We start from the raw sequence: 11,052 nt of genomic DNA on the forward strand, positions 1-11,052 counted from the left end.
GGGATCCAGCCTGAAACCCAAGCATGGGCCCTGACCAGGAATCGAAATGGTGACCTCTTGGTCCCTGGGTCTGCATTCAACTGCTGAGTCTCACTAGCCAGGGTAATCATAGATCTTTGCAATGATCTTGTGTTACTATCTATGGCAGTGGATCTCAACCTTGGCTGCACATTAGAACACCTAGGAATCTTTCAAAATCCTGATTTCTGGGCCTCATCCTCCGGAAATCCTGTTTCTTTGTTATGGGATGGGGCCACAACATTAGTAACAAAGAAACAGAATTTCCAGAGGATGAAGGCCATAAATCAGGATTTTAAAAAGATTCCCAGCTGATTCTAATGTACAGCCAAGGTGGAGAACCACTGAAAGGAGTCTCAGAGCCAGTCATGAATGAGAGAAGTTTAGGTAACTATTAGTTTTCAAGGACTGCTATAACCAAGTCTCACAAACTGTGTGGCTTATACAACAGAAATTTATTGTCTCCCAGTTCTGGAGGCTAGAAGTCTGCAACCAAGGTGTTGGCAGGGTTGGTTCCTTTAAGGCTGCACATGAAAATCTGTTCCATATATGCCTCCTCACTTCTGGTGGTTTGTTAGTGATATTTGTTGTTCCTTGGCTTATAGATGCATCACCCTGATCTGTCTTCATAGCTACATAGCATTCACTGTGTGTGCATACCTGTCTCTATCTCCAAATGTTTCTGTTTTATATGGACACAGTCATATTGGATTAGGGCAATGACCTCATATTTTCATATATTTCATTAAAGTACTAGAGGCCTGATGCATGAGAATTCATGCAAGAGCAGGCCTTCCTTTCCCTGGCTGCTCGCACCATCTTCCCTCTGGCACCCTGGATCCGGACTTTGCTCCTCCAGCTGCCAGCAGGCACCTGGAACCTGGGCTGGCTTTCCTCGGGTCACCCACAGGAACCTGGGGCCTGGGCTGGCTTCCCTCGGACTCCGGCTTCGTAAGGAATGATGTCCAGTCTAATTAGCATATTGTGCTTTTATTTTCAGGACCCCTCAGGGGATGTCCACAGGGAATGGGCCTAAGCCGACAGTTGGAAATCCCTCTCACAATCTGGGACCCCTCGCTCCTTACCGCCGCCTGCTTACTGCTCCTTACCACTGAGCTCGCTGGCCAGGCCCACGGGGTGAGAGGTGGACACAGAGAATACTATCTCACCCAATTGTGGGGCAGGCTGGCTGGCCTTCATCTGCCTGACCCCACCCAGGGAGGGACCGAGCAGGGTGTCTGCCTCTCCATTCTCTATCCTTCCATCTGTGACACCTGTCACCTTTGCCAGGCCTCCCCCAAAGTGAGTTCAGCTCAATTCCTGAATGTAAAAGGGCATGGGGGGGTCCTTCACTCCAGTGACTTCTGATTCCCAGAGACAGGACCTGGTCAACAGGACCTGATCTCAGCAAGGTAGATCTGTTTCAAGAAAAGTTGGGAATGCAGGCTTTCGTATGAGCCCCTATTCCAAAAGGTGGCAATTTATTCACATTGTGGCAAAGACACCTTCAAGAGTAATGTAACTGGGTAAAGTCAGGGCCAAACCGAGCCATTTTCTCATCCAATCTCTCTGAGGTGTGTGGACAGAAACAAGTCTCAGCTCTTCGCAGGACACTTCCAGGTTTGTTTGTTTGTTTTAAGCCTAAAGGACAGTAGTCTGTCTCCATTCTTGTTCTTTGGGATTTTTTCAACATCGGGTAAAATGATATTTACATTGGGGCAATCCTCTCAAGATACAATATTCCAGTTGCACCCATGTGACAACAACAGCGCCCCTCAGAGGGAGGGAGCCGACAGATGGGGAGCAGGGAATTCTGAAAACCAAAGCAATGACAGAGATGCTAAGCCTTTCCTTCACGTGTCTGACACCCCTCTTCAGGCGGCCTGCAGGCCGGGCGTCTGCTGCACCTTTACCACTTGATGTCCTGGCAGGATGCCCTGGGCCTCTTATCTTGAAGCATTAAAGAAAAAATTAGATATGCCCGTTACTCTGAATATCCTTGAATCAGACAATTTATCTAGTACCTCTGGTACATCAGAAAATAGGCATTAATTTTGACAAAGCCAATTAAATCATGTGAGAAAAAGATGAATCCCTTCCATTCAGGTCACCTTTCAAAGAATTATTTAACTTTCAAGATCGTCGGTGCATGTCGGTGGAGTGTCGCTTGGTTTCTAGTTAGACTATCATTGCCTGTCCATTGTGCTTGCCTCGGTGTTGGAAGCAAAATCGTAAAGCGTAGCGGATAACAAAACATTATCTGGACAATTTCAACTGAGGTTAACATGAAGTCAGCACCCTGGGAACTATGTAAAGCTGTGGAAACATCTTCTCAAAGGGCCTGCAGTTTCTTGTCGTAACACAGGGCCACAATGACGTGGAAAATCTTGTTTGAGGACAGGTTCTGCCGTCTGGTGAAGTAATCCTTTCACCAGAGAGCCCATGATCTGCTGGGGAAACTTGGCCAGTCAGAGGTGGGGGTGATGGGGTGACCCAGCACATGCTCTACATATTGGTCCCAGCTGGGGCAGGCAGAGGTTAGCATGGGTAGGTGGGGCTCTTCCTCACGGTGCTGGCAGTGCCAATACACAAATTCCTTCTGACGCTCCAGTATGCTGAAGTCCGCAGCTATCTTCATGTCAAAAACAGTGTGCCCCAAGGCTTTTGAGGAAGCTGCAGAGCCTTCTGGATGCATCAGTGACACTGAGGCTGAATTTAGCAGCAAAATAAAGCAGAGACTATGGACACATGGACACTGCCAGCACCTTGTACTGTGAGGTATCACATTTCTTATTAAGGTTCAGAACACGGACGAATCCTTGGTGTTCTGTTGAGAAACTTGGACTCCTTCATCTGCAGTCACACAACTGTCACATGCCAGGCAGTCACTCAGAAATATCTTGGCATCAGCCAACTTACGGAATTCTCCCTTCTCTACATTCTCCTGAGCCAGACTCCGGATATTGACTGCAGCATTCTCTTGGTCATCGGTTTTTGTTTTTTTACTACATTCCTTCTGTGTGCATTGATCACACTTCATCTGGAGTGGGGCAGATGGGGGCAGGCTCAAGTGACCTGGAGGAAGCACAGAGAGAGCAGTCAGTCACTGCTGGTCGCCCCTGGCGCTGCTGGTGGTATCCTTTCTTCCTGGAGTGTCTAGGGAGGGGAAGTGGCCTCAGTGCCCGAGGCCAAGTTCGAGGAGGCTGGCAGCTCTATCAGGATTGTGCCGACAGTGCTGGTCCGTTGGTGCCTGGCCTGTCCTCTTCGGATTCAACCTGCAGGACTACTAAGGGAGCCAGTCCAAAGGAAGGGAATCAGCCTCAGTGCCCGAGGCCGAGTTCCAGGAGGCCAGCACTCTCTGTCGGGATCGTGCTGGAGGCGCTGGTCCATTAGTGCCTGTCCTGCCCTTTGGAGATTGAACCTACAGGACTACTAAGGAAGCTAGTCCCCAGTTCCACCACGCCTCCACCACCAATTGATTGGAGCCTGAGGACCAGGAGGAGGTACCAAGAGGCCTGCCTTTCAGCTGCTCCCCAATCCCTAGGCCACTCACTCTGGTTCCCTGTTAACCATCCCCTGATCAATGGGAGCCTGCGGGCTGGGGGAGGGACCAAGCAGTCTGCCTTCCACCTGCTATCCAGTTGCAGCTGCCACAGATTCATTGGAGCCTGAGGGAACCTGGTTCCCTCGCTAGCCATCCCCTGATCAATGGAGCCCGAGGGCCTGGGGATGGACCAGTCGTCCATTTGGTTGTTATGGACCCTGGATTTTTATATATTAGGATGGTTGATATACACTATTGTATTAGTTTCAGGTATATAACATAGTGATTCAACATTCATATACATTACAATGTGATCAACACCATAAGTCTAATGACCTCATCTTGATTATCTGCAAAGACCCTATTTTCAAGATCATATCTACAGGAACTGCGGGTTAGAGCTTCAACACCTTTTATGGGGGCACAATTCAACCCACCAGTAATTGTCTATATATTCTCACTAATTTAGTCCTTCTGAGGTACCAATTATTATGTTACATACTCTGCATATACAGGGTAGGACAAAAGTAGGTTTAAAGTTGTGAGTATACAAAACTCAGCTTATTCTTGTATTATTATTTATTAATTATTGTATTATTTTCCATATGAACACCTGTAACCCTAATTTTACCTCACCCTGTACAGTCCATCATTTAACCTCCACATCAACTCTTCCAGGTTAGCATTATTAAAGGGTTAAAAGGTAGGCCAGAGTTCAGGCTGACATACTGGGTCAAATGAGGGAATGGCAACTATACAGGGAACAAGGGCAAATGTTATTTATTGTACAAACAAGCATTTAGTGCTTTTCCGAATGAATAGAAAATCTGAGAGTCACAATTTGAAAATCAATCCATACAGCAAGGACAAGTACAAATCCAAGAGCCATAAGTAAGAAACTAAAAACATATTCTCACTCCAAGGTCCAGAGGTATCTTCATGCTTGTGACCAGTATAAGGACAAGCAGTGATGAATCAGAAGTGAAATCCAGAGCATAAATCAAAGATTACAAAAAAACTGGGGTTTGGAAAGCTATTGGCTCAGCAACTAGAGAGACCTGGATATAGCCAATGAAACTAGATAAGATCTAGAAAAGGACATTGTTTTTGATATTCATTTCAGATTCACTTTACACACACATATACCCCGATAAATTTCTCAACTGATAAATAAGGAGGTAGATAGAATATATATGATAGAGTTGCCTAGTGGTTTAGTGCAGGGGCTCTGGAGTCAATTATTTGGATTTCCATCCCGGCTACATTATTTCCTGTGGTGTGACCTTAGGGAAGTCACTTAACATCCCCATATGCCTTGTTTTTCTTATCTGTAAAAATGGGGATAATTATAGTACCTTTATCAGAGAGTTTTAATTAGTTCAATATATATATAAAGTACTTATAAAGTTTTCATAGCAAACATTCAAGAAATGTTAACTATTATTGCACATAAAGGTATAAAATACATAGATTCAAATAAACACATATACAGTAAAGCCTTGATATTTTCAAGGTATATGTCCAGAGACTTTCACATATTCCAAATCTGTGAACTTACAGTATGTAATTTCTTTTTTAAAATATTACAAAGTGAAACTTAATACACTTCATGATTTCATAACAACAGGGCAATAATCGTCTATGAAGCTATGAAAATAAATGTGGCCACTAAATAAACTATTATTTTATAGTATTAACTGCACACTAACAAAATCCTGCAAATTTGAACCAAAGAGGATGAGTAAAATTGGCTCATATGGTCATCTGGTATTCCTGTACAGTACAGGAAGTACAAACACTAGCCCATCTGTCTCATACTGCTGGAAACCTATATCTTACTTGAAATTAAGGAGCAAAGCACACTTTATCCTTTCCTCACAGTCTGTACTATGATTCAGTAAAGCAAAGGCTGAGCACCTAGTACATACATATATCATTTGGAAGTAACCAGAATGCTTTTTCTCTCCAGCCTCACATTGTTAATATTTTTCAGTCTATTTTCAGACAAACTCCCAGAAAATGCTAAGTCAGTCTCCACAAGTAAAATGTTACAGGCAAGCATGAAAACAAGACAAGAGAAAAATGACAGATATAGAGAACAGATATTAGACAAGAAACCTGAGAATTATGGAGGTTACTGAAGAAGATATTACAAGCAATGACCAAAGACACGATTGAAGGAATTGTTTCTGGGTTTTAAAAAAAAACTATGAAAAGAGATCTGCATTTAGACATATTCTGACAAAAACAAATTTGTATTAGGGGGACGAAGAAAAATGCCTACAAGTGTCCATGGAGAAAAGTAAACAGATTATCTCTAAAGCTACAAAATTTAAGCTAAATTTAAACATCTCAGATACATACTATATTCCAAAAGGCAATAAATGAAGCAATAGCAACATAATTTTCAAGGGTGTTAACTAAGAATTATATGCTAAGACTAATGGTCTTTCATGTGTAAAGGAACAATGTCAGATAGTCAAAGGCTCATAGGACAGTAGAAAACATTAATTATACTATCATATATAATTCCTTAAAACAAATACTTGGACTATATGACCACTGCCCAAACTATGAATAGACAATTAGAATTCACAAAAAGGGAAGTAATGATATGAAAAGACTGATTCCTTTGCTACCATAGTCAAAGACCCAGCAGCCTAACATTAACACTAGCAATGCAGTAAGGTGTGGTAAAAAAGAACATGGAAACTAGGCATCCATATTTAAAAAAAGTGATTCTAGATAGCCCTTACACTCTACATAAAAATTAACTCAAAGTGAATTATAGACCTAAATGTAAAACACAAAACTATAAAACTCCTATAAGATAACATAGGAAAAACTCTAAAGTTGGCAATGACTTTTTCGATACAACATCAAATGCTCAATCCATGAAAGAATGAATTGATGAGCTGGAATTCATTAAAATTTTAAAATTCTGTACTGTGAAAGACACTGTTAAGAGGATGCAAAGACAAGCCAAAAACTGGGAGAAACTACTTGTAGAAGATACATCTAACAAAAGACTGCTTTCCAAAATATACAAAGAACTTTTAAAGCTCAACAATAAAAAACAAACAACTCAATTTAAAAAGTAGACCAAAGACTTTGACAGATACCTCCCCAAAGAAGCTATACAGATGGCAAATAAATATATGAAAAGATGCTCCACATCATATGTCATCAGGGAAATGTACAATAAACAACAATGGGTGCTACTACAAATCTATTAGAATGGCCAAATTTCAGAATTCTGACAGCACCAAATGCTGGCGAGGATGTAGAACAACATGAACTCTTACTCATTGCTGGTGGAAATGCTAATAGTACAGTCACTTTGGAAGTTTCTTATAAAACTAAATACACTCTTACCATACAATCCAGCAATCGCTTTTTCAGTATTTACCTTAATGAGTTGTAAACTTATGCCCATACAAAAACCTGCACATGAATGTTTATAGCATCTTTATTCATAATTGCCAAAACTTGGAGGCAACCAAAATATTCTTCAATATGGGTGTGAACAGATAATTAAATGATAGTAAAGCCAGACAATGTAATATCCTTATGCATTAAAAAGAAATGAGCAATCAAGTCATGAAAAGAGTTAGGGAACTTCAATGCATATCACTAAGTAGAAGAAGCTAATCTGAAAAGGCTACATTATATATGATTGCAACCACATGACATCTATGGGGACAGTAAAAAGACCAGTGGCTACCAGGGCTTAGATTGAAGAAGGGATTAATGGGTGGAGCACAGAGTATTTTTAAGGCAGTAAAACTATTCTGTATGATACTGTAATGGTGATATATGCCATTATACATTTATCCAAACTGACAGAATATATAGTACCAAGAGTGAACCTAATGTAAACTATGGAGCTTGGATGAATATGATGTGTAAATACAGGTTCTCTGATTGTAACAAATATATCACTCTGTTGGGGGATGTTAATACTGGGGAAGGCAATACATGCGAGGAGATGGGGGTATATGGAAACTCTCCGTATTTTCTGCCCAATTTTGCTGTGAACCTAAAACTGCTCAAAATGTTAAAGGCCTGTTTTAAAAAGTGCATCACATGTATTTTAAATATGAATTTGTAAGACATTAAATGGCATTTTAATGTCTTTTTGAAGACCTTTCTATGTAAGCATTTATTTGATTACACCAGCATTAGCATTTTATCAATTGTGTTTTATAGTAAAAAGCAATGACATTGGACTCACTATGTATGGCATAACTTTACCTCTTCAAGAAACACTGTTCAGAAAATTTTAAAAGCATAAGCATTTCATCTTAATTTTTAACATGTGTAATGAAAATCAATATAGGAATTAAAAAAACAAAGAACATAGGACTGGTTGGGGAAAGACCTGTGTTGAAATCCCAACTATATCACTATTATTTGGTTGTGTGAGTCAGTAATCTGGTGCAAACTATATGTATAATCATATTTATATCCATATTTATAGTAAACAAACTTAAGCTAATTTGAGCTGAATTACTTTCCCTGCAATTTCTCTGAGCCTTAGTTTCTCCTTTTATAAAATAAAGATAACAATGATATCCCAGGTTTACAGTGAGTAAAATAAATAATGTAAGTACAGTATATAGGAGCAAAATACCATTTTAAGGAAGTGCCATAATTCATCAAGAGTGCTTGATTTCAAATTCTTTAGCAAAAGCAACACCACGATTTACAATGTATCCTCTTAGAAGAATCTTATTCATGTCATTTGGCTTCTTCCTTCCACAATAATTCTTTTTTTAAAAAAATATATTTTATTGATTTTCCACAGAGAGGAAGGGAGAGAGACAGAAAGTCAGAAACATCGATGAGAGAGAAACATCAATCAGCTGCCTCCTGCACACCCCCTAGTGGGGATGTGCCCGCAACCCAGGCACATGCCCTTGACCGGAATCGAACCCGGGACCTCTCAGTCCGCAGGCCGACGCTCTATCCATTGAGCCAAACCGGTTTTGGCAACACAATAATTCTTAGTTAAAATCACATGTGACATAAAACTACATAATTTTTTTAATGACCCTTAAACAAAGTCCTAATTTATCCAGGTATTTAAATACACCTCATTTTTCTACAAAAATAGAAAGTCTTTGCCTGATTTGGTAGATCCTCCAAAATCAGAACACTTTATATATCTATTCTTATTTCTAACTACCCTTACTAACTCTTCATCCCAGCTCTCGTTCCTTCTACATGGCTCATGCCCCAAGTACATCACACTATACATTAAATGTAATTCTCGTGGTCTAGACTGCCTAAATCCTTTCCCTGCCCCTAATCTATACTCTATTTGCCTGTAAATTCCACCTTTGCTAAGACAAAATTCCTAATTTTCTAAAGCTAAATTTTAAATTGATAACTTAAAAATTACAACCATATTATTTTATTATAGTCATCAAATTTATTGCATTTCACAATACTTTTTACTACACCATTCACGGTTTCAGATGTATTTCTATCTCATCTTCAAATAAAGTGTAATTTCCTTGGGAAAAAAATATTCTTCATGAGGAGTTGTTAATGATGTGAGAAATGCTTATTATTTGGTGTCAAATAAAAAAAAGCAGGATAAAAATTGTATATACAGTGTGATCTCTACTTCATAAGGATGAATAGAAAGAATAGAAGCAAATATGCTAGAATAATGATTGTTTTCCTCTCGGTGGTAGAGTTATAGGTGACTTCTGTTTTCTGCCCTAGGCTTGTCTATTTTAATATTTTTATAGGAATGTGTACTTTTAAACTCAGGAAAAATGTTTAATGGAACAGACGTTTTAATTATTCAACCATATTTTACTGATAGTGAAAATGTGTTCAAGCAGCCACTTTAAGTGTTCCTTCTTACAACTGCATCATAGACATATATGAACAGTTCCTTGGTTTTCTCTCAAATAACATTTCTGTTGAGAATTACATGTTTCCTATGCATATCCTTAAACCTCAAATTAAATACCTATATTGGTTAGAATGCTTTTAATTTTTAGTGAGAAATAAACCTAAATAAAACTGTCTTGATAAAATAGAGTATTACTTGGTTCAGAGATTCTAAAATATGGCTAACATTAACCACAATATGATCCAGAAATTCAAGATACCGTCAGTGTTCCAACACTGTTGTCATGCATTTCTCTATTTCTATCTTCCTTGGCCCTCAAGGTTTGTCCTTGGGCTATCTCTCCTCAAAGTGTCAAAAACGGCTGCAGTAATAAAACCATGCATTCTCAGAGTACTACTAAACCCTACGGAGAAGAGAAAGTCTTCATCCCAGCATTCTCAGCAAAACTGCTGAGGTTCATTATGATTGGTCTGAATCACGTCATGTGCCTACTCATGACCGATTTATTAGGTGAATGCCATACACTGATTGGCTTAGGCCAATCTGGGCCCACCTGAAGCTGTGTATTGAATCAATACCATGTAAGTCATATAGCTGAAAAGGTGAGAGGGATAGGGAGAGGGTAATTTGTAAAGGAAATTCAGAGTATTGTTATATAAAAAAAGACAGAATCAATGCTGGATAGCAAAACCAGGAGAGTGGACTAAGCAATTTCTGTTGCATTCAATAATATGTATTTCTCTCTTGATGAACATGTTTGCACTTGTTGGAACCTGGCTGAAACAATTTAAGGAGTGGAACTTTCTTACTTCGACATAGAGCATATAGGGTAGATTATTCACATCATACATTGACCCAACATGGAATATGATGCTTTATTTTTTAATATACCAACAAATTTTATTGTCCGACTAAGAACCACTACTTTTTCTTCATATTTTTCAATATATCTCCAGCAACAGCTGGACAAACTGTGTTTTTTTCCAATTAAAACAATGCCATATTTTTATTAAAGCTAATTAATACTGGTGGTTATGTTATTCACTAGTTAAGGACTTCCTCACATATATTATATACAATTTAAATTTTTACCTTAGCAAAAAAAAAAATTTAAATCACTAAAAATAAGGACTTTTTGGATGACCCATGAATAATATCCAAAACTTGGATTATTTTAATCATCTGCAGTATGTTAGATTAAACCATATGAAACTGCCAATATTTGACTACTTTTTACCCAGACCAAAAGCAATTTCATGTGGCTCAGCATAAAATACATACACATAAACACACACATATATATAAGCATCCTGATAATTAGGAGTACAGTAATATTTGGAAAACTACCTATGCAATTTGATTCCTTTATATGTTACTAGAGGCCTGGCGCACAAAAATTTGTGCACTCAGGGGGTCCCTAAGCCCGGCCTGTGCCCTCTCGCAGTCTGGGACCCCTCAGGGGATGTCCACTTGCTGGCTTAGGCCCGCTCCCCGGGGGATTGGGCCTAAGCTGGCAGTCAGACATTCCTCTGGCAGCCCGGGAGCCCTCTGGAGATGTCCACTTGCCAGCGGGGAGCAGGCCTAAGCTGCAGTAAGACATCCTTAGTGCTGCTGACACTCC

General features: G+C 39.6%; 1 long non-coding RNA gene across 1 annotated transcript in view; it reads right to left on the minus strand.

Annotated features, from left to right (window-relative positions):
• Window positions 1–1,187: 1,187 nt before the first annotated feature.
• LOC107183436 overlaps window positions 1,188–11,052 on the minus strand; it is an 11,941-nt gene continuing 2,076 nt past the window's right edge. Inside the window, exons 2-3 of the long non-coding RNA XR_001514224.1 lie at window positions 9,791–9,792; window positions 1,188–1,416 (exon numbers count right to left, since the gene is read on the minus strand). This is a non-coding gene — a long non-coding RNA (uncharacterized LOC107183436). The remainder of the gene's footprint in view (window positions 1,417–9,790; window positions 9,793–11,052) is intronic.

Source organism: Myotis davidii, unplaced genomic scaffold (assembly GCF_000327345.1).
Source record: "Myotis davidii unplaced genomic scaffold, ASM32734v1 scaffold860, whole genome shotgun sequence".
NCBI classification, from domain to species: Eukaryota; Metazoa; Chordata; class Mammalia; order Chiroptera; family Vespertilionidae; genus Myotis; species Myotis davidii.